The sequence below is a fragment of the Bos taurus genome, chromosome 19 (assembly GCF_002263795.3).
Source record: "Bos taurus isolate L1 Dominette 01449 registration number 42190680 breed Hereford chromosome 19, ARS-UCD2.0, whole genome shotgun sequence".
In the NCBI taxonomy this organism is placed as follows: domain Eukaryota; kingdom Metazoa; phylum Chordata; class Mammalia; order Artiodactyla; family Bovidae; genus Bos; species Bos taurus.
In genome coordinates, this window is record NC_037346.1 from 47347360 (window position 1) to 47372068 (window position 24709).

Below are 24709 nucleotides of genomic sequence, written 5' to 3' on the forward strand. Positions count from 1 at the left end.
GGCAATGGAAGTGCTATCTCCTAGAAAAATGTGTCTCTAGAGGGTAGAAGTATAACTCATTCATTTCTCAGCCCCCTTCTCCAGGTCCCACAGATATATTTTCTAACTCTGTATTATTTTTAAAAATCATATTTCTTTCTTCTCTTGCCTTTCCTAATTCCCTTTTCTCCAAGCTTCTCTTCTCTTTCTGTCCCGCTGCTCTCCCAAAGCCTGAAATATATACATAACAAATGTAAATTATGCTTTTAGTCTTTCCAAATTGTCCTCTCTATTTGGGTCTATGCTTGGAGGAGATGGAAAAGGTGACCTCTTAGACTATAATTCTCCCCTCTGTCCAGCATCATTCCCATCAGCTTACACGGTTTAGTACTCTCATCTGAAAATATATAGGCTTTCCCAGTGCTTTAGCAGTAAGGAATCTGTCTGCAATGCAGGAGATCCAAGAGACGCGGGTTTGATCTCCAGGTCAGGAGGATCCCCTGGAGGAGAGCATGGCCACCCACTTCAGTATTCTTGCCTGGAGAATCCCATGGACAGAGGAACCTGGCGGGCTACGATCCAGAGGTTCACAGAGTCAGACAGAACTGAAACGACTGAGCATGAGAACTTAAAAAAGTATATATATACACAAGTATATATATATGCATATATATTCATATAAACTATTTTTAAGAAAATAGTCCTTGACCCCTCATGCTCTTGGAACTGTATTTCTCTATTCTCCACTTACGGTGCCACCTTAAAAAAAGCTGTCTGTAGCTACTGTCTTCATTTCTCACCTTTTCATTTTCTCTTCAACCCACTTCATTGGCTCTTGCTTACCCTCTATGCTGACATCTCCCAAATATGTATTTCCTGCTCCAACCTTCTTAACCAGCTGTCTGTGTGCCTGCTCAGTCATGTCCAACTCTTTGTGACCCCTGCCTACTTCACACCTAATTTGGATGTTTAATTTCCAAATTAACATGCTCCCAAGGCAAAACCTGCCTCTTGAGAAACCTATATGCAGGTCAGGAAGCAACAGTTAGAACTGGATGTGAAACAACAGACTGGTTCCAAATAGGAAAATGAGTACGTCAAGGCTGTATACTGTCACCCTGCTTATTTAACTTATATGCAGAGTACATCATGAGGAACGCTGGGCTGGAAGAAGCACAAGCTGGAATCAAGATGGCCGGGAGAAATATCAATAACCTCAGATATGCAGATGACACCACTCTTATGGCAGAAAGTAAAGAGGAACTAAAAAGCCTCTTGATGGAAGTGAAAGAGGAGAGTGAAAAAGTTGTCTAAAAGCTCAACATTCATGAAAACTAAGATCATGGCATCTGGTCCCATCACTTCATGGGAAATAGATGGGGAAACAGTGGACACGGTGTCAGACTGTATTTTTTTGGGCTCCAAAATCACTACAGATGGTGACTGCAGCCATGAAATTAAAAGACGCTTACTCCTTGGAAGGAAAGTTATGACCAACCTAGATAGCATATTAAAAAGCAGAGATATTACTTTGCCAACAAAGGTCCATCTAGTCAAGGCTATGGTTTTTCCAGTGGTCATGTATGGATGTGAGAGTTGAACTGTGAAGAAAGCTGAGTGCCGAAGAATTGATGCTTTTGAACTGTGGTGTTGGAGAAGACTCTTGAGAGTCCCGTGGACTGCAAGGAGGTAACCAGTCCATCCTAAAGGAGATCAGTCCTGGGTGTTCATTGGAAGGACTGATGCTATAGCTGAAACTTCAATACTTTGGCCGCCTCATGTGAAGAGTTGACTCATTGGAAAAGACCCTGATGCTGGGAGGGATTGAGGGCAGGAGGAGAATGGGACGACAGAGGATGAGATGGCTGGATGGCATCACTGACTCGATGGGCAAGAGTTTGAGTGAACTCCAGGAGTTGGTGATGGACAGGGAGGCCTGGCATGCTGCGATTCACGGGGTCACAAATAGTCGGGCACGACTGAGCGACTGAACTGAACTGAAGGCAAAATCTCTTTTCCCCAGCCAGATCAATGCCTCTTCCAGCCTGAAGCCCCTCCTTATCTGGCAAAAAGCTCTAACAGGAGCCCAGAGAGCCTGGGGGGATCATCCATTTTCTCCTCCCCCCACCTTGAACCCACCACCAAGAGCTATCTACTCTACCTCAAACACATCCCAAACCTATCTGCTTTGCTCCATTTGATCCTGATCCAAGCCATCACTATCTCTTACTGAAATTGTTATAGACAGTTTATATAATCCATTCTCCATGTGGTAACCAAAGTAATATTTTTATACTCAAGTAATATCATTCCTCTGCTCAAAACCCTTCAATGTCATTCCATCATGGTTAGTATAAATTCTGGCTTTCGTGGCTCTATATTGCTAGGGTTCTGGTCCTCCCTCTGACCAGATCATTCCTGCTGCTGCTCTCCAAGCCCTAACCATACTGTCTTTCTGTTCCTTGTGCAGGTTAAGGTTTGGAACTTCTGTATTATTTGCTCCCTCTCCCTAGATTATCAACTCCCTTGATCTTCCATTGCTGACTTCTTCCAATACTCGGGTCTCAATTCAAATGTCACTTTCTGTGGACTTCCTTGGTGGTCCAGTGGTTAAGAATCTACTGCCAATGCAGGGGACACAAGTTCACTCCCTAGTCTGGGAGGATCCCATATGCTGAAGGGCACCCCAAAACGAGAGGCCACAACAATGGAAAGCCAGGGCACTGCCACAAGGAGTAGCCCCAACTCATGGCAACTAGAGAGAGCCTGTGCACAGCAATGAAGACCCAGCATAGCCAAAACGAAATTAAAACAACAAAAAAACAAATGTCACCTTCTCAGAATGGCCTTCCCATATCACCCAATTGAAAACATTCACTCATCTGCTATCACCCTATCCTAAATTATTTGATATTAGCACTTACTGGGGCTTCCCCGGTGGTGCTAATGGTAAAGAATCTGCCTGCCAATGTAGGACATGCAAGAGACATGGGTTCAATCCCTGGGTTGGGAAGAACCCCTGGAGTAGGAAATGGCAACCCACTCCAGCATTTTTGCCTGGGAAATTCCATGGGCAGAGGAGCCTGGTAGGTTACAGTCCATGGGGCCATAAAGAGCTGGACATGACTGAGCGCGCAGGCATGCACCCACACGCACAGAGTGCTTATTACTACTTGATGCTTCATTGCTTTGTGTGAGTCCATCCACATTAGAACGCAAGCTCTGCGAGAGCTGGAGCCTCGTCTGTCTTGTGTTTTGCCAAACACCCTACACTACGAAAAGGGTAGTTTTGCCATACACACTAAAAGTGTGCCTAGCACATAGCAGGTACTCAACATTTAATAAATTAGTACAAGATACGATCTTTGAAATCTGGGACCATTATGACTCATAAACCTCTACATAATTTCCCCAATTGCCTAATGACATTGCTACAGATCTTATGAGCTCTCAAAATATGATTCATGATGATGAAAGCATAGAAAATAAATTTCCTGTAAAAATTCTGGAGAGACAGGGAAAGAGAAGATCTTAATGTTTGCTTTTATCTTAATGAAAAGCCATTTTTTCATTTTTCTTAGGGGGCATGAGGGGCTTCCAAATTAAGTTTCAGATTTCATTCATTACTTCTATTACTCTTAGTGAAATTTTCCAGTGAAAATCTGTTATAATAAATCTAATAGTTATACTAACTGCGGTCCACCAAATATGGGATTCTAGTCGAACATGGGATTCTCGTCTAGGTCTAGGGTTCAGGCCTTTGAACCAATAAGTGGTTGATGAGTCCCAGGGGGCAAAGCCTCCCCTATACCCTCAGTCTGTCGCACTTAACCTCCTTCCCCCCTTCTACCCTGTGAACTATAGAAGCAGTGAGTATTTACAATTATTTGAGAATTCTTCTCTTCCATCAAGAAACAATGTCAAGAATTCCACGCCCTGAAGAATTTTCTAGGGTTTTCGAGTCTATTATGAAACACTTTTTAAAAAATGGGTTATAGGCACTTTTCTATCCACTTTGTATAACTCAAATAGATTGTGTAATGCCTCATGAAGGGCCTGAATACGCACCACCCACATCTCCAGTCTAAAACTAGGTTATGAGTAAAATGAAAACTCTGCAAAAAAAAAAAAAAACCTCTTTCTCATAAAGTCCTCAGCTCGATTCATATCTCACAGGCATGGAAATCCAGATCATGTAAAGAGGTCAAGAACCTAAATAATTATTCAGCTCGTGATGAACAGTAACAGACACTCCCTCTAAAATTGTGGAAATTCTCATTTCCACACTGAAGCCAAGAGAACACAGGCATGACGTCAGCAGGCAAGAAACTGAAAGGGTACTTTCCTTATCTACCTGAAAGTTCTTGCCCTATTTCATCCTGAACAAAAGCAAGCCTGCCACACCTAGGGTTCAGGGAATTTTAGGGTGGAGGAGGGGTAGGATGGAATGGAGAGGCTTTATCTAGTCTGGGAAAGTGCCCAAGTGAAAACAATTGAATACCAAATCATTTTCCCACGAGGCTGGCAGAGTTCTCCATAGACTGTTAAGTTTCAACCATTCTGCAAAGTCTATGAAGACATCTTTAAGGCGCTACTTTTTCCCCCTCTGGGGAAATGTCTTCACTCTAAGAGGTTAGCCCAGGAAGATAACATTATCTTCAGACCACAACAAAGCCCCTAGTCCCCTCATATTGAAATTCCTGTGCTCCACCCTAATTGAGTTTAGGAAACTGATAAGACAGCTGTGAAAATAGAGTGAAAAACATTCTCTCTCATTCAAATCAGCTGGCACGGTTTGCACTTTTGAAGAAAAGACCAGGAGATTGTGTTTTTTTTCCATTTAAAAAAAAAACTGGTTATGGACCAAAACACAGCTAAGCAACCACACTTATATTGTTGCAAGGTCAATTTGTCAACACATTAGCTCATACATAGCCCATGTGTACATAATCATTTAAAACTCTGTATTATCAACATCTTAAAATGTCCACAAACATCAAACATAGAGCGAATAATACAACAAACCCCACATACTCGATACCCAGCTTCAACGATTATTCACATAAATTCATTCCATTTCAATGTTCGTTTAATAAGATACACAATTCTGCTGTGAGAAATATGCCCAAGTGTTTAATAGGTTATAACGTGTTATGATACATAATAACTTCTTCAGAGTTTGGGGGCAAAAGAATAAAAATTCACAAATTCTGGCTAATTAGCTACAACTCTGTCCAAACTATTGAAAAAGCTGCCCTATACAATGTTTTAAAAGGCAGTTTTATCACTTCCAAGTTAAAGAGTATCATAAAAAACATCGGCCAAGGAGAGGCTTAGCTTTCCTTTAATGAACACACACATAAATGATAACTGTAAAATTACTAATTAGCTTTACATGCAAATAGGGACTTCTAAAGACATGAAAGATACATTTATCAGCTCAGGTTACCATAACATCGTAACTGGGTGGCTTAAATAACAGAAATTAATTTTCTCACGGTTGTGGCGGCTTCAAGTCTGAAATCAGGGAGCTGACATGGTGGGGTTTGCTTCCTGGTTTGCAGACGACCCAACTAGCTGGCTACTCAAGGCAGAGTGAGTGCATAAGCTCACTGCTATCTCTTCTGATCAGACACTGACTCCCCTCATAGATCCCACCCTCCTGACCTCACCTGAACCTAATTATCTCTCAAAGGGCCTCCTTAAGTACCATTGCATTTGGGGTAGGGGCGTCAACATACAAATTTGGGGGATATGCAATTCAGTTCATAGCAAAAGACTTTTTTACTCCCTTCACTTTAAGCTCTTTTCTTTGCAAGTTACTATTATGCAGACATTATTTATTTGCCTAGCAAATCCTTGTAATTCTGGTGCAAACACAAACTTTGGACAAGTTCAGAACAAACATCACAAATTCCACATTAGATAAATTTTATGGAAGAGGTTTTACAGCATGTGAAATAACTAACCAGTTAGTACCTGTCAAACTGTTACACTTCTCTGGGGATACATTTTCCCCTAAATAAACTGATAAGGGGCAAAAATAATGAGTAGATAGGGCTTCCCAGGTGGCTCAGTGGCAAAGAATCTGCCTGGCAATGCAGGAGACGTGGATTCGATCCCTGGGTCAGGAAGATCCCCTGGAAGAGGAAATGACAACCCACTCCATATTCTTGCCTGGAAAATGTTATGGACAGAGGAACCTGGCAGGCTGCAGTCCCTGGGGTCACGAAGAGTCAGACACAACTGAGCACAAGCACCAGCAAGCCGGCTTCTGAATATGCTCCTGGACCTGAACGTGGGGGCAGAGTGAGGAGGGCAAAGCTGAGTTTACAACAAACTGGCTACTCTAGGGTTTATGGAGTTACTTATCAAAGATTACCTAAGGATACTCAAAAGAAATACCAAGATTCTCCAAAAGTAATCTGAATGTAAACCCTGCTTGTGCTTTTCTAAAGAGCAGTAATTTTTTTACTGAAACTAGGATGCTTACCAAGAACCTGGAAAAACACCAGGCTCTCAAAATTCCCCTTGAATCTTCAAGTGGGCAATTCATTATTCTGTTCCTGTCCCGTGGACGCCCAGCTGTGGGTGGCTGAACTCTCTGGCAAAGGTGACCCCACTTGGAGAAGTGAAGTCCTGATTGCAGAGCACTGCTGAGAGTTCACCTTGGGATGAAAAGGGGCATCAGTTCTCTTCATAAGGACTCTCTGACTACAGATGAAAGTGCTTTGGGGACTCAGGGCCAAACCTCGTGAACTAAGTGGGGGGGACGGGGGCAGGGAGAAAAGGTACTTTCTGAAGGATATTTGAGTTGCTGATACCATGCGATATAACTTAAGAATGATCTGTAACTGACCATAGTGAAACTTTGTCTTGACATTTTCCCGAAAATGGGAAGTAAATATTGAAAATCACTACTGTGTATAAAATAGATAACTAATGAGAACCTACTGTATAGCATAGGGAACGCTACTCAATGCTCTGTGGTAACCTAAATGGGAAGGAAATCCAAGAAAAGAGGGATATATTAATACATATTAATACATACGCAGGTGGCTGATTCACTTTCTGTGCAGCAGAAACTGACACAATACTCTAAAGCAACAATGTTGTTCTTTAGTTGCTCAGTCCTGTCTGACTCTTTTGCAACCCCAGGGATTATAGCCCACCACACTCCTCTGTCCATGGGATTTTGCAGACAAGAATACTGGAGTGGGCTGCCATTTTCTTCTCCAGGGGATCTTCCTGACCCAGGGGATCTTCCTGACCCAGGGATCGAACCCATGGCTTCTGCTTGGCCGGCAGATTCTTTACCACGGAGCCACCTGGACCCCAAAAAGCAATGATCAGATCAGATCAGTCGCTCAGTCGTGTCCGACTCTTTGCGACCCTATGAATCGCAGCACGCCAGGCCTCCCTGTCTATCACCAACTCCCGGAGTTCACTCAGACTCACATCCATCGAGTCAGTGAAGCCATCCAGCCATCTCATCCTCTCTCCTCCCCTTCTCCTCTTGCCCCCAATCCCTCCTCTAATTAAAAAAAAAAAAAAATCAGAATGCTTAGATTGAGAAGTAACAACAAATTAACTCGAATATGGCAAATTATTATATATAGTCTTATTTTATTACTGTTTGCAAGGCTAAGAGTGTGGGCTTGGGATTTCATGAAGTTCTGAATTCAAATCTTGACTCAGACATTCAGCATCTACATGACCTCAGACTAATTTCTAAGCCTCCCCATTTCTCCTTTGGTTTTTAAATCTATAAAATAGAGATAATACTACCTACCTTCACTAAGTAGTCGTAAGGAAAAAATAAAATACATAAACAGCTTGGCAGAGTATCTAGTATAGAGTAAGAGCCAAATAAGTGGTGAACACTATTATTAGTGTAGCATAATTGAACTTCAACAATTATAATTCCACTTGCAAAAGTCTGAGTAAAAGATGGCCTTACTTAACAACCAGAAACTTCTCAAGGGGAGGGAAGTGAAGTTCAAAAACTCTTGTGAGTATTAGTTTGCATATCTTTGGGGGATACTGAAAGGTGGTAAGCAGGTGTTTTTTTTCTTTTTTTTTTTTTAGCAGTTTCTAATATCCTTCCCCGGAGAAGGCAATGGCACCCCACTCCAGCACTCTTGCCTGGAAAATCCCATGGACGGAGGAGCCTGGAAAGCTGTGGTCCATGGGGTCGCTGAGGGTCAAACATGACTGAAGTGACTTAGGAGTAGCAGTAGCAGTATCCTTCCAGTTCATAGGTTTTGGGAGCTTATTTGCTGCTTACATAAGAACCTGTGTCTTCCTGAAGTCTCATTTTGCAGCAAATAGTGGGAATATTTACCAAGCATTTTTCAGAAATAAGAGGTAAGAAATTCAAGGTTCTGGGGATACATATTCTGGGCAACAACATAAATAAGGAGTCTCAACGTAATCTACAAAACCACTAAAAATAATAGTTTACTTTCCCAGTGATGTAGGAGTTGCCTGAATAGGCTTCTCTGACGACTGCAATCACAGTGAAAAGACCAGCTTGAGCTGATGGTAGCCCTGGGGTGCACCCAGTGAGATAGCCCAGCCTAGATACACCTGTTTCTCATTTATGGCGAGAAAAGCGGTGTTTGCCTCTGAGAGTGTGAAACTCATCTGCAGATTTCAAGGGGGAAGCTGGAGGCCAAGGATTAAGTGAGAAGACATGAAATCTTTCGGTAAAACATTGTGAAGTGGTAATATAAAAATGACGCTCTCGAGTCCTATTTCCCATCCATGAGGTGCTTGAGAATAGTTGATTTGATGAAGACGAGGAAAAAACAAATATTCATGAGCCAGAAAATGAGAAATATAAGTCTGGCTTTGTGGTCTCCTTCCTCACTACAAACATGTTCTGTGTACTAAGAACTATGAATGAGGTGGTGGGAAAATCAGCATTTAGGAATGGTGTAAATCAAGTTTCACTGTCAGAATTCTAGAACAGGGGGGTAATTAGAAAAGTGTGCTTTGTCAGTGTGAAAGTCTTGCCACAGCTGCAGTTGGTCTTCTGTTAATAATATATCTCTGGGTAGGGTCTGGTGATCCAGTGGATTAGAATCCGCCTACTAATTCAGGGGACACGGGTTCGATTCCTGGTCAGGGAAGATTCCACATGCCTCGGAGCAGCTGAGCTTGTGTGCCATGGCTACTGAGTTCACAATCTAGAGACCCTGAGCAGCAACTGCTGAAGACCATATGCCTAGAGCCTGTGCCCTGCAACAAGAGAGGCCACCGCAATGAGAAGCCTGTGCCCTGCAACAAAGAGTAGCCCCCGTCTCTGCAACTAGAGAAAGCACACACGCAGCAATGAAGGCCCAGTGCAGCCAAAAATAAATAAAGTTAAAAATATGTATAACATATACCCCTGGGTAGAATTATGGCATACTGGTGCCCAAGAGGGCTCTTGCTATTGTGAAAATCGCTCAGTTGTGTCCAACTCTTTGCAACCCCATGGACTATACAGTCATAGAGTGCTCCAGGACAGAATAGCAGGAGCTATTTCCCTTCTCCAGGGGATCTTCCCAACCCAGGTCTCTCACATTGCAGGCTGATTCGTTACCAGCTGAGCCACAAGGGCAGCCCAAGAACACTGGAGTGGATAGGCTATCCCTTCTCCAGCAGATCTTCCTGACCCAGGACTCCAACTGGGGTTTCCTGCATTGCAGGTAGATTCTTTACCAACTGAGCTATGAGACTCTAGTTCATCCAGATTTGATAGGATCCTGACAATCATACCACTCTGTGGGCCTGGGACTATATGTTACAGGTAAGGTGTTCAGGTCTCTTCATCCTAAAGGCTTTCATAGTGTTTCTCAATCTTGGGTAATATAATGACCCATTCTTTTTTTTTTTTTTAATGAATATTTATTTAATATTTATTTGGCTGCATCCAGTCTTAGTTGTGGCACACAGGATCTTCCTTGTGTCATCTGGGCCTTTCACTGCAGCCCACGGACTTTCTAGTTATGGTGCTTGGGCTTCAGTAGTGGCAGTGCTCAGTTGTTCTGCAGCATGTGGGATCTTAGTTTCCCGACCAGGGATGGAACCCGCCTCCCCTGCTTTGCAAGGCAGGTTCTTAACCACTGGACCACCAGGGAAGTCCTTAAAATGAATTCTTATAAGAGGAATGAAAATTCTCCAGTGATTCTTATATTTATTTAAATTCAGTTCAGTTCAGTCACTCAGTTGTGTCCAACTCTTTGTGACCCCATGGACTGAAGCATCCCAGGCTTCCCTGTCCATCACCAATTCCCGGAGCTTACTCAAACTTGTGTCCATTGAGTCGGTGATGCCATCCAACCATCTCATCCTCTGTCATCCCCTTCTCCTCCTGCCTTCAATCTTTCCCAGCATCAGGGTCTTTTCCAATGAGTCAGTTCTTTGCATCAGGTGGCCAGTATTCCAGTTTCAGCTTCAGCATCAGTCCTTCCAATGAATATTCAGGACTGATTTCCTTTAGGATGGACTAGTTGGATCTCCTTGCAGTCCAAGGGACTCTCAAGAGTCTTCTCCAACACCACAACTCAAAAGCATCAATTCTTTGATGCTCAGCTTTCTTTATAGTCCAACTCTCACATTCATACATGACTACTGGAAAAACCATAGCTTTGACTAGATGGACCTTTGTTGGCAAAATAATGTCCCTGCTTTTTCATATGCTATCTAGATTGGTCATAGCTTTTCTTCCAAGGAGCAAGCGTCTTTTAATTTCATGGCTGCAGTCACCATCTGCAGTGATTTTGGAGCCCAAAAAAATAGTATGTCACTGTTTCCATTGTTTCCCCATCTATTTGCCATGAAGTGATGGGATCAGATGCCATGATCTTAGTTTTTCTGAATGTTGAGTTTTAAGCCAACTTTTTCACTCTCCTCTTTCACAGTTATCAAGAGGCTCTTTAGTTCTTCTTCACTTTCTGCCATAAGGGTGGTGTCATCTGCATAACTGAAGTTATTGATATTTCTCCTGGCAATCTTGATTCCAGCTTGTGCTTAATCCAGCCCAGCATTTCACATGATGTACTCTGCATATAAGTTGAATAAGTTATTTAAATTATCCTTAGTATAAATGTTATCTTAGTATGTACACAAAAAAAACCTAGGTGCAGGTCTTCCCTGGTGCTTCAGTGGTCAAGAATTCGCCTTGAAATTCAAGGGTCACCTGGTCTGGGAAGATCCCATGTATCACGGAGCAACTAAACCCGTGGGCCAGAACTACTGAGCCAGCACTCTAGGACCCGTGAGTCACAGCTACTGAGCCCACGTGCTGCAGCTACTGAAGCCCTAGAACCCGTGCTCTGCAACAAGAGAACCCATTGCAATGGGTAGCCAGCCCCTGCTTGCAGCAATCAGAGAAAGCCCATGTGCAGCAACAAAGACCCACCACAGCCAAACAAAGAAACAAAGAAATCTATACAAAAAAATAAAACTAGGTGCAAATCCCTAAAAGTTATACTTCTTATAAACCAAAGGCTTCTTTTAAATAATAAATTTAAGTAAAACTAAGGAGCCAATGATATTTAAATAGACAGTACTAATTTAATGAGATGAATGATGCTATTTTGCAGCAACTCCATAACTGATTACAGGGTAAACAGGGTACTGATTGCCACAGGGCAGGCTCTTTTGATGTTGGTGCATTTATGAAATAATCTCTCCATTTTCTTTATTTGAACTATTAGATTATCTTCATTAATACAGTGGTAATGCATTATTTCCATACTAAGGCCAACTCTATTCTTATTAGCCTGGGACAGTTAGGAATGCCATGTCATGCCAAAATGATCACAGACACAGAGCAAACAGGAGCAAAATCCTGAGCTAGCACTCAGTGATAAAGTATTCATCTTATTCTTAGTTAAAATGTTCTATATCTGGCATTGTCCAACATGGCGGCCCCTGGCCACATGTGACTATGGAGAACTTAAACAGGACTAGTGTAACCCAGGAACGGAATTTTTATTCAATAATTAATTTTCATTCAAATAGACATATGTGGCTAGTGGCTACTGCGTTGGACAGGGCAGCATCCTAGTTCACGTATTTATTATAATTTTTTTAGATGATCATTAAAATGAAATTACTAGTTGTTTGAGTGAGGGAATGTATTTAACCCCTCTCAACCTCACTGCCTTCTTCTATAAATTAGGGATAATGAGATATAATGCATGTAACACTTATTACCCGACTGCAGTGTTCTTGCCTGGAGAATCCCAGGGACGGGGGAACCTGGTGGGCTGCTGTCTGTGGGGTCACACAGAGTCGGTCACACGACTGAAGCGACTTAGCAGCAGCAGCAGCAGCAGCAGCGCACTTAGTACAGTGTTAGGAACAGAATCAACACTCAATCCCTAGAGATGTGAATGGGTGAGAGGCCAGGAGGAGGGTTGGCGCTTTTCCAGTCTCCATCACTGGCCCTTCAAGCCACCTCTGAGTGTGCTTACTCTTTGAAACATGCAGTTGGGACTTCCCTGGTGGTTCAGTGGCTAAGACTTCATGCTCCCAAAGCAGGAGGCCAAGTTTCCATCCCTGGTCGGGGAACTAGATCCCACACACTACAACTAAAGATCCTCCATGCCACAACAAAGACCAGGTGCAGCCAAATTAATCAATAAAAATGAGTACTTTTAAAAAGAAATGTTCAATTTTCTCCATTTTATGTTAAGTGCTAATGAAGGCATCTTTAGACAGCATTGCTATCTTTATTCATCTATAACAGGAAAACTAAGCAAAACTAGAGAAAAACAGTGTTTTTTATGCACATGTAGCTATGGGGTCGCACAGAGTCGGACATGACTGAAGTGACTTAGCAGCAGCAGCAGCAGCTTTGATTAGTCACAAACCTTCCAATTAGATTATCCTCCTGATCCCCTTCTGTATTGAAATTTTGAAGCTGCCAGTGATCTTAACTCATGGATGCATCAAATAGCCAAAGTGTTTGGACCTCACTTTTATTTCTTTGGAAAACAGGAAGCCTAAAGCCCTCTCAGGTTGTACTGGACCATTATGAAATGGGTTACATCATACTACAGTACTTCCTGCCTCTCTTGCTGCTCCAACAGGGAACGCTCTTCCAATCCCCAGGCCCAGCTCACACCCCATCTGCACCTGGAAAACATTCAGCATCATTTTCCAAAATCTGCTCAAGCTTCACCTCATTCATACCACCTTTCCTGACTCTCCCAGGTAAAGTTTATCTTCTCTCTCTCTGCCCTCACCGTGTACTCGACACCAACTTCCATCATAGCACCTCTAAGTTTTCACATTCATTTCACACATATTCTCACTTTGTGTTAGGGACTGAATTGTGTCCCCCACAAAAAAGATGTGTTGAAGTCCCAACTCCTTGTACTTCAGAGTATGACCTTATTTGGAAATAGGGTTGTTGCAGATATAATTAGCTCAGAGAAGATGAGGTCATACTAGAGTAGGGTGGGCTCTGAATCTATTATGATTGGTATCCTTAATGGAAGAGGAAAAGAGATAGAGACACAGACAAAAGAGGGGAGAATGCCATGTGATGATAGAGGCAGAAATTGAAGAGCTGCAGTTATAAGGCAGAGATTGCAGGCAAACCACCAGAAGCTAAGAGTCTAGGAAGGATTCTCCCATGTCTAGGAAGGAATTCCTTCCCATGTCTAGGAAGGAATTCCTTCCCATGTCTAGGAAGTCTAGGAAGGATTCCCATTCAGAGGAAGCGTGGCCCAGCTCTTAACTTGATTTCAGACTTCTAACCTCCAGAACTCTGAGATAATAACTTTCTGTGTGTGTGTGTGTTTTAAAATAATAGTGACAGGGCTTCCCTGGTGGCTTAGACAGTAAAGAATCTGCCTTCAATGCAGAAGACCCAAGTTTGATCGCAGAGAGTCTGACACGACTGAGTGAGTAACACTCAGAGTTAGTGATGATTTTCCTATTTGGTTTTTGGGCTGCACTGGGTCTTAGTTGCAGCACTTGAGATCTTCCATCTTTGATGTGCCACACGGGACCTTTCAGTGTGTTGCACAGACTCTCTAGTTGGGGCGTGTGGGCTCAGTAGTTGCCATGCATGGGCTAAGTTGCTCCATGGCATGTGGAATGTTAGTTCCCAGACCAGGGATCAAACCTGCGTCCCCTTGTGTTGCAAGGCTGCTAACCACTGAACCACCAGGGAAGTCTCAAATTTGTTTTTTTTTAAGTCACTTAGTTTGTGGTACTTTGTTTGGGCAGCTCTAGCAAACACCTTACTAAACCACAAGCTCCTTAAGGACAAGGATCTTAATTGATATATTATTGGCTGTTGTCACAGTGTCTGAACCAATATGTTGGATGTTTAAATAACTGAACACACATCATATTCCTTTGCCCCTGATAGTTCAGACGGTAAAGAATCCACCTGTAATGCAGGAGACCTGGGTTCGATCCCCGGGTTGGGAAGATCCCCTGGGGAAGGGAACAGCTACTTACTCCAGTATTCTTGTCTGAAGAATTCCATGGACAGAGGAGCCTGGCAGGCTACAGTCCATGGGGTCGCAAAGAGTCAGACATGACTGAGCGACTTTCACTTCACTTCTTCAATCTGGTCTCAGATTGGAACAGCAGAAAAACACTTTAAATACATTCAGTGCTGCTGCATATGGCCACACAGGCCAGGCACTGCATGGCTCCAGAGCTGTGTGATGTGGTGACCTTCAGTTATTTATTATTGTGTAACTACATCTACATAAGGAAAGTCAATAGAGCTGTGAACCTCCAGGCCATCTGTTAGAAAAACACTACTATTGGGAGGTTCAGCTCTTACCCAGCCTAACAGGAGAAGCCATAAATAATTATCCTCTAGATAGGGAATCAGTGAACTACAAGCTTGGGCCAAGTCCAGCCTGCTGTCTGCTTTTGTAAATAAAATTTTACTGGAACACAGCCACACTCATTGATACACACATTGTCTACGGCTGTGTTAGTCCTACAAAGAGAGAGTTGAGTGGTTGTGATGGATAGTGGTTGTGATATAAAACCTAAAATAGTTCCTCTCTGGTTCCTTACAGAAAGAGTTTGCAGAGCCCTACTCTTGATAATAGACATTGGTAGACATTGCCAGAATGTTTTATATTAAGTGGTAAAAAATTCCACCTTGAAACTGAAACCATTCATTTTGTCACACTTTGGAAGATTCTACATTACTACTGTTAATATCAGCACACCAGAAAGAAAGCTATGTGTAGAAAATAATTCATTTCTTCCTCAAAAACAGGATCCAAGGTTATATATATATATAAGTGTATAAACTTATTTATGTGTGTATGTGAATAGGGAGTGTGGGTGGAGTAAATTTTCAAGCAGCTACAACATATGCAACTTACAAAATTAGGTGCTCTATAAAGGGAATTTTTTGAACCATGTCCAGCTCCCCAAATGGGAGAGAAGAGAGAAATGGATGGAAATCTGTCAGAAAGTCCAAGAGGAGAAATGTTATTCCAATGTTTATGAGAATAGTCCTGCTTGCAGTTTTATTCTTTCTGGAAAGTATTGTGAGAAGTCTTTGACATTTCTGAGAAGCCCCTTATGCATCAAGTACATGCCGTATGACCCCATCACCCTGACCTCAGCTGATTGGGCCAAGGCTGGACACCTGATCCAAAGGTCAAAGACCAATGTAATGGCCTGATCTAAGGACTGTGTTCAATAGGGTTGAGTACTGGCCATACCTATCTCATGCTCACTCTCGGGGAGTTTAAAGACTTCTGGAGATAGTGAATCTATGTACCAAGATTAGCAACAGCGGACTTCCCTGGTGGCACCTGGTCTGCCTGCCAATGCAGGGGACACAGGTTTGATACCTGGTCTGGGAAGATTCCACATGCCATGGAGCAGCTAAACTGGTATGCCAGAACTACTGAGCTCATGCCCTAGAGCCAGGGAGCCACAAGAAGAGAAGACACTACCATGAGAAGCCTGAGCACCACAACGAAGAGTAGCCTCTACTCACCGAAACTAGAGACAAAGCAAGTGCAAAGCAACAAAGATCCAGTGCAACGGCCCCTCCTCACACACACACAATTAAATTATATATATATGTATATAATAGCAAAAGCAAAAATAGAGTGTACTTGTCACCACAATGACAGGACAATTGTTACCAAAGGGGTAGGTAGAAAACCTGCTCACAACAGCAACACTGCATCCTGAGTGATGCTGCCATTTCTGGAGGTGCCACTGGGGCGCTGTCATCGACCTTTGACCAGTCTGTTCCATTTTCCTGTTACCATTGGGGGATGGGTTTAGTTCAAGGTCAGCTCAACTTTTGTACTTCATCACTTCATCCACTCGCTTCCCATCCTCTGGACCCCTACCTGACTGTCCTTTATTTGTGACTGCATTGCAAATGCTAACCCTCTACCAACTCAACTACATACTTCTCTACTGTCTCTTTGTGAGCAGTTTAGGGCTTACTCAGCCCCTAAATACATTACCTAGCCTCTGTATTGGTGCATTATAAATCACAGTTTCCATCCTAGGCTTGTCTATTTGGAATTCCTTGTATGTATGCATATGTGACTCATTCTCCTGTTCCTCACAGCTGATACTGCAAAGCTTCCATGCTTCCCAGGCTTCCAACTCCATTGCTCACCCTATATCTAACCACAGAGAAAACAAAGGTATCTGACCCCTGTTTCTAGATTCTCCCCAATAACTGAAGAAAGCCTGTACCCTTTCTTTCCTGCTTTCCTGTTTTTAAGGAAGAAGTGAAGCTACTCTCATTCAAAGCTAATTCCTCTATCTGTGCTCCAAATCCCAAGATCTTCCATTCTTGATTTAAGCCTTGTTTCTACACATATTACTCCCTCTCATTCCTGATCTGTCATTTCTCCCTTGTCCATGGTCTCTCTCCTTGTGCATAGGTATATGGTCATCTCTCACCTCTAAAAAAGTCTTTCATGACTCTTCATAACCTTCTAGCTAACATCTTATTAACTCATTCATTTAAAGGCTATTCATCTTAAAAGATGGGAAATTCTGCTCAATATGGAGAATGGAGGTAATTTAAAAGAGCCCCATTTCCAAGTCCATGCACATAGAAATGCTGCTTAAAATATACTCAACTATTTTTTTTATTAAATAAATGAGCTCAATAAATAAATAAATTGTGTAAGAGGTAAGGAGTAAGATCATACTGAAGTAGGATGGGCCTCTAATCCAGTTTTTTTTTCAGTATTTAATTCTTTCCACTTATAAAAATAAATTTTTAGTGGAGTATAGCATAACAATGTTGTGTTGGTTTCTACTGCACAGCAAAATGAATCAGCCATACATATACATAAACCCTCTCCCGTTTGGACTTCCTTCCCATTCAGGTCACCACAGTGCATTCAATAGAGTTCCCTGTGCTATATAGTATGTTTTGATTAGTTATCTATTTTATACATACTTATCAATAGTATATATATATATGTCAATCTCAGTCTCCCAATTCTTCCCACCCCTCCCCTTCCCCCTTGGTATCCATACACTTGTTCTCTACATTGGTGTCTCTATTTCTGCTTTGCGAATAAGATCATCTATATACCATTTTTATAGATTCCATATATATGCATTAATGTACCATATTTGTTTTTCTTTTTCTGACTTACTTCCCTCTGTATAACACTCTCTAGGTCCATCTGTGTCTCTACAAATGACTCAATTTTGTTCCTTTTTATGGCTGAGTAATAAATAGTAATAAATAGGACTTCCCTGGTGGCTCAGACAGTAAAGCGTCTGTCTAAAATGTGGGAGACCTGGGTTCGATCCCTGGGTCGGGAAGATCCAGTGGAGAAGGAAATGGCAATCCACTCCAGTACTATTGCCTGGAAAATCCCACGGACAGAGGAGCCTGGTAGGTTACAGTCCATGGGGTCGCAAAGAGTCGGACACGACTGAGAGACTTCACTTCACTTTACTTCAATAAAGAGTCCAGTGAATATATGTAACTGTAACCCAGTTTGTTGGGCGTCCTTGTGAAAAACGATGTCATGATGAGGCACAGGGAGACCTCCACATGATAATGCAGGATTGGAGGGATGTATCTACAAACCAAGGAATAGTAAGGACTACAGGCAAACAAGGGTAAGCTAGGACTGGGCAAGCAAGGATTCACCAGCAGGTTTCAGAAGAAGTATGATTTTGGATGTCATGTGAGAGTTGGACCATAAAGAAGGCAGAGTGTTAAAGGATTGATGCCTTTGAACTCTGGTGCTGGAGAAGACTCTTGAGAGTCCCTTGGACGGCAAGGAGATCAAACCAGTCAATCCTGAAGGAAATCAACCCTGAATATTCATTGGAAGGACTGATGCTGAAGCTGAAGCTCCAATACTTTGGCCACCTGATGGGAAGAGCCAACTCATTGTTAAAGACCCTGATGCTGGGAAAGATTGAAGGCAGGAGGAGAAGAGGGCATGAGATGGTTGGATGGCATCACCGATGGAATGGCCATGAACTTGGGCAAACTCTGGGAGATGGTGAGGCACAGGGAAGCCTGGTGTGCTGCAGACCACGGGGTCACAAAGAGGCAGACACGGCTTGGCGACTGAACAACAACAACAGTCTCCAGAACTGTGAGATAATAAATTTCTGTTGTTCTAAGTCACCTAGTTTGTGGTTCTTTGTTATGGCAACTAACTAGGAAACTAATGCAGATGGCAAAGCTATCTTTCCTCTCTGCCACACCAGTTTAAGACATTCAGGACAGAACTGTCTTATGTGGGATGAGCAGAGAAAGAATGTGTGTGTAAAGGATCTGGAGGCTTCATGGAAAATTCCAAAGTAGGTTCAGAAAGTCCCTCAGCCATTCAGTTCACATTATATCTATGAATGTGAAGAAGTAAGTTCCACACTTGACAAGTTATGTCATCAGGTAGAGTCCACCAGGGATAATTACATGTTATGCTGGGCACCATCCCCTGTGTTTATCGTTGTCCATCTTACCACCCCCAAATCCAGGGTGATACCTGCAGACCTCCCTAATTATACCCAGGATGCTTCCTTCTTCTGTTCTATGTTTTTGTTTTTTAAAGGCTTATTTTTTTTTTAAGATTTATTTATTTATTTTTGGCCATGCTGAGTTTTTGTTGCTGTTTGTGGGCTTTCTCTAGATGTGGAAAGTAGGGGCTACTCTGTTGCAGTGCGTGGGCTTCTCATGGTGGTGGCTTCTCCTGTTGCAGAGCACAGGCTTTAAGCATTTTCGCTCAGTAGTTGTGGCACACGGGTTTAGTTGCCCTGTGGCATGGGGGATCATCCCAGACCAGGGATCGAATCCATGTTCTCTGCATTAGTAGGTGGATTTTTAACCACTGGACCACCAGGGAAGCCCAAGTGTTTTGTTGTTGTTTATTGATGTGGACCATTTTTAAAGTCTTTACTGAATTTGTTACATTATTGTTTCTGTCTTATGATTTGGTTTTTTGGCCATGGAGCATGTGGGATCTTAGCTCCCTCACCTGGGATCGAACCCGCACCCCCTGGATTAGAAGGTAATGTCTTAACCACCTGAAGGTCCTAGAATTGACTCTTGATGTGGCACAGTCTGTCAGTTCAATTCAGTCGCTCAGTCGTGTCCAACTCTTTGTGACCCATGAACTGCAGCACGCCAGGCCTCCCTGTCCATCACCAACTCCCAGAGTCCACCCAAATCCATGTCCATCGAGTCAGTGATGCCATCCAACCATCTCATCCTCTGTTGTCCCCTTCTCCTCCTGCCCTCAGTCTTTCCCAGCATCAGGGTCTTTTCAAATGAGTCATCTCTTCACATCAGGTGGCCAAAGTATTGGAGTTGCAGCTTCAAACATCAGTCCCTCCAATGAACACCCAGAACTGATCTCCTTTAGGATGGATTGGTTGGATCTCCTTGCAATCCAAGGGACTCTCAAGAGTCTTCTCCAACACCACAGTTCAAAAGCATCAATTCTTCGGTGCTCAGCCTTCTTTATAGTCCAACTCTCACATCCATACATGACCACAGGAAAAACCATAGCCTTGACTAGACAGATCTTTGTTGGCAAAGTAATGTCTCTGCTTTTCAATATGCTATCTAGGTTGGTCATAACTTTCCTTCCAATGAGCAAGCGTCTTTTAATTTCATGGCTGCAATCACCATCTGTGGTGATTTTGGAGCCCAAAAAAATAAAGTCAGTCACTGTGTCCACTGTTTCCCCATCTATTTCCCATGAAGCAATGGGACCAGATGCCATGATCTTAATTTCTGAATGTTGAGCTTTAAGCTAACTTTTTCACTCTCCTCTTTCACTTTCATCAAGAGGCTCTTTAGTTCTTCACTTTCTGCCATAAGGGTGGTGTCATCTGCATATCTGAGGTTATTGATATTTCTCCTGGCATTCTTGATTCCAACTTGTGCTTCCTTCAGCCCAGCGTTTCTCATGATGTACCCTGCATAGAAGTTAAATAAGCAGGGTGACAATACACAGCCTTGACGTACTCCTTTTCCTAATTGGAACCAGTCTGTTGTTCCATGTCCAGTTCTAACTGCTGCTTCCTGGCCTGCATACAGATTTCTCAAGTAAATATTTCTCAGGATATTTCTGAGGTCAAGTGATATTTCTTGACCTCAAGTGAAATTTCTTTGAAATTTCAAAGATATTTCTCAGGTCAAGTGATCTGGTATTCCCATCTCTTTCAGAATTTTCCAGTTTATTGTGATCCACACAGTCAAAGGGTTTGGACAAATATGTGATGACATGTAGCCACTATTAAAATGTTATATAGAAGAGTTTCACCACCCTGTAACCCCCTGTACTCTGCCTGTTCTTCTCTTCTCACTCCCTGGACCACCAGGAAAGTCCCTGCTCTTTGTTTTCCTCCCTACTCCCTACCCCCAACAACGATTTTTTCCCCCTTCCTGGCTTACCTTGGTTTTGCTTTAAAACTGGCAGTGGCATCCAAAATAATTTCTTTAATCCCCTTGGAAGAAAACAGAGTACCAAAATATCTAATCCCCTGCTCTAGCACTTTAATCCACATATATTCCTTTGAATAATATTAAAACTCTCCCTGGTGCTGCTGTCAAGACAAGGAGTTGGGGGTGGGGAAGGCAGAGAGAGACAGGATCCATGTCGCCAGGAGAGGAATAGAGGGTAAAAAGAAACATGAAAGCAGACATGGAGGTGGGCGACTAAAGGTCACCAGCCTTTCCTCCTGAAATGGATGTTCTGAAACCTCCTGACCCCTGGGAAAGAAGCGTTTTCCAATGCTTCCTCGCCTTCTGCTCTGAATCTCTGGTATTCTGATTTTTAGAAGTGAAAAAAATATTTTGATTTAAGCCATATGGCCTTTTCCTCCTTACACTGGAGCTGTAGAAAACTCGGAGGGGCAGGTGTGGAAAGCAATTGCGGCAGAGTGGGTGGGTACATAGGGTCTGCGTGTCTATAGCTCGTGCAGCTCCGTAGCTATGGCAACTGTGTGCAATGCCACTCGCATAGCATCATAACATGGCCCTAGAGTTACCCCTGGCTCCTCAACTATTCCTTTTCATTGCACTATCTGTGCTGCTGTTTCCTAGCTACCATAGCTCTGATACAATTTTTTGAAGTCCTGCTTAAGTACTGTTTCTGTCTGTTATGCTTGTTGTCAGTACACCTCAGTTCATCTGGCAGGAAAATAGATAGCCAAACCAGAAAGCTATTTCTTACAGAGATTGTTAATTGTTAAAAAATTGTCTGTACTAGATATAGGAAACAGATTTATGGTTACCAAAGGGGGAAGTCAGGAAGGGAGGGACAAATTAGGTGTTTGGGATTAACAGATATACATTACCATATGTAGACCAGATAAACAACAAGGACCTACTGTATAGCATAGGGAACTGTATTCAATATCCTGGAATAACCTATAATGGAGAAAAATCTGAAAAAGAATACTTGAATATATATAGTGGTGCTCAGTGGCTCAGTCATGTCTGACTCTTTGGGAACCCCATGGACTGTAGCCTGCCAGGCGCCGCTGTCCATGGGATTTCCCAGGCAACAATACTGGAGTGGGTTTCCATTTCCTCCTTCAGGGGATCTTCCCATCCCAGGGATCAAAACCGCGTCTCCTCTTGGCAGGCGGATTCTTTACTGCTGAGCCGCTTGGGAAGCCTAGATATATATGAATCACCTTGCTGTAAACCTGAAACTAATACAACATTGTAAATCAACTATATTTCAATAAAAAAAATTGTTTGTACTTAAACACGTTGAGTTAGGTTCTGGAGGCAGAATCTAACTGGATTGCCCGGATCTCTGGTCTGGAAAAAAGACTTAAGACTTTTTCTAGTTCTAAAAGTCCATGCTAGATTCTTTTTAGAGCTAATGATAGTATTGAATGATTGCCCGCCTACTAAAAATCAAAAACTTTTTTGCCAGTTGTTACAATTTCCTAAGTACAAGAGCCATAAAATTAAAATTAAATTTATAATATATGCAAATATATTATATCCTATGGAGCATGTATAAAGTAATTTATGCATATGTACCCCATAAAAGAAAACTGCACTGTGTTAATTCTAAGCATATACACACAAATGGTTTCTTTCATTTGTTGTTAAAAGCAATCCCCACATCCTCAGAAATATTTCTGCTGTAATTAAATTTAAAGGTTTTTTTAAAAATTCATGTGAGTTGGCAATTTACTATGTTCATATTTTAGCTTCCTTATGTTTGGTCATTAATTGTGGTATCCTAAACAGCTAAGATTTAAAACCCTTAACCTTCTCAGACCCAAGCAGAAGCAAAATGTCAACACCCATAAGTTATGAGCAGACTCCCAGAGGGACTGTAATACAAAATACACTTATAATTGAATTAACTCAGGAGAGGATTCTGGGAAGATGACAGCATCAGTAGCATATTTTTCATCTCTCTGAATTCTTACATAAAAACAGACAGAACAAATGGATAGCAAAACCTAAAACCCATGAACAACATTTTCAACAAAACCAAGTGACAAAGTGTTTTCACAAACTCCAAAAATGCAAGCAGAGGGGTACCAAGCATCAATAGCCCCAGGATCTTCATGGTATCAGTTCCATGTGAAAGAAACAATAAAGAAGTTACACCTGATGGAACTGAGAACAGGAGACCCCAAAATAGCCCAAAGGCATTGACTGGGATGAGGACAAGCAATGTGAGAATACCAGCTGAAGCTGGAAGGGGTTTTAACCAAAACCAGTGTGCTCAGTCACTCGGTTGTGATCAGCTCTTTGCAGACCCATGGACTGTAGCCTGCCAGGCTCCTCTACCCATGGGAATAAGGTCTGATGAAGCTGGAGCAGCCTAGCTCCTATGAACTCGCAAAACCAACCTCTTCGTAGGACAGAACCTCAAAAAGATAAAATACTTGGAATAGAATAAAAGTTAACAGGACACGGACAACAGACAGGAGGGAAAGAAAACCTCTGGACCAAAGTGGTGAAATACCATAAAGCAAGTTGCCTGATTTTTTGACATGCCCCCAAATCAGAGGAAGTTTTATGAAGTAAGGAAAGTTTTCCCGAATGCCACCTTATAAGAAAAGTTCAGAAAAACTAGGGACTTCTCTGGTGGTCCAGTTGCTAAGACTCCATGCTCCCAGAGCAGGGGGCCTGGGTTCAATCGCTGGTCTGGGAACTAGATCCCTCATGTTGCAACTATTCATAAGTAAGCTTTCATATGCCACAACTAAGGATCATGCATGCTGCCACTAAGACCTGGCACAGACAAATAAACTGAAAAAAAAGTTGAGGGAAACGAATTTCACATTAAAAGAAGCAAGAGAAAAATTCCGAGGTCACATAGTTCTTTGAAGGAAAGAGAAAGGGAGACAAAGAGCTGAGTAACATCCCAACAGACAACGAAAGCACTCCGCAAAGACAACCATAAAACAGATGACAAGCATAAACTTCTAGTTCCAGATGAGCTAAAAGACACTAGAAAATAATAAAAGATATGAAATAACAGAAATAAAGAATTTGAAACTCAGACAAGACGTGATAGCATTCTGGAAATAATAAGAAATAAACAATAATTTAAGAAATAAAGAGTATTCTAGAGAGGAAATAAGAGCAAATAAATTGAACAGTAGTGCCTGACAAGAAATCAGTCAAACAGAAGAAAATATTTTTTAAAATTTTTGGATGAAGGGACAAAAAAGGATTTGAAAGAAAGTGACAGATACTGAAGAGTGACCAAGAAGATCCAAAATACGGACAACAGAAGACCCTAAAGAAGAAAACAAAATAAGAGAACAATTAACAGTAAAACTATATTCAAGAAATTCTTTCTGGAAAAAAATATTTGAAATGACACACTGGTAGAACATTCCAGAAGCACAGAATGACAAAATCTAGTAAAATTACTAGACATCTATGAACTCAAGAAATATTATTCCAATGGGCCTTTTCTGAAGAATCTACAGGTAAATGAGCTTCAGACAAAACAAAATGACTGGGGAGACATCAGTGTAAGGCTTGGTGGTGAACATTAAATACAGTTTCTTACATAAGTAAGACCAAGTGAGGGCACAAAGAAAGATATGTTATATAATGGCTATATGCTCTGACAATGTAGATGTCGTTCAACTATAAAAAAAGGAAGCAGAACATTAGTAAAAAAAAATTTTTTTAAGTTTATCCACAATGGTGATAGTATTAGTACCAGTAGTAGTATTTCGAGATTGTCCTGGGAAACAAAAGTTGGAGTTCATGGTCTATATTAGTCAG

General features: G+C 42.1%; 1 long non-coding RNA gene across 1 annotated transcript in view; it reads right to left on the reverse strand.

Moving 5' to 3' along the window:
* LOC132343096 (uncharacterized) overlaps positions 1-24709 on the reverse strand; it is an 81356-nt gene that overhangs the window by 48832 nt on the left and 7815 nt on the right. The gene's annotated exons all lie outside the window — the stretch shown is intronic.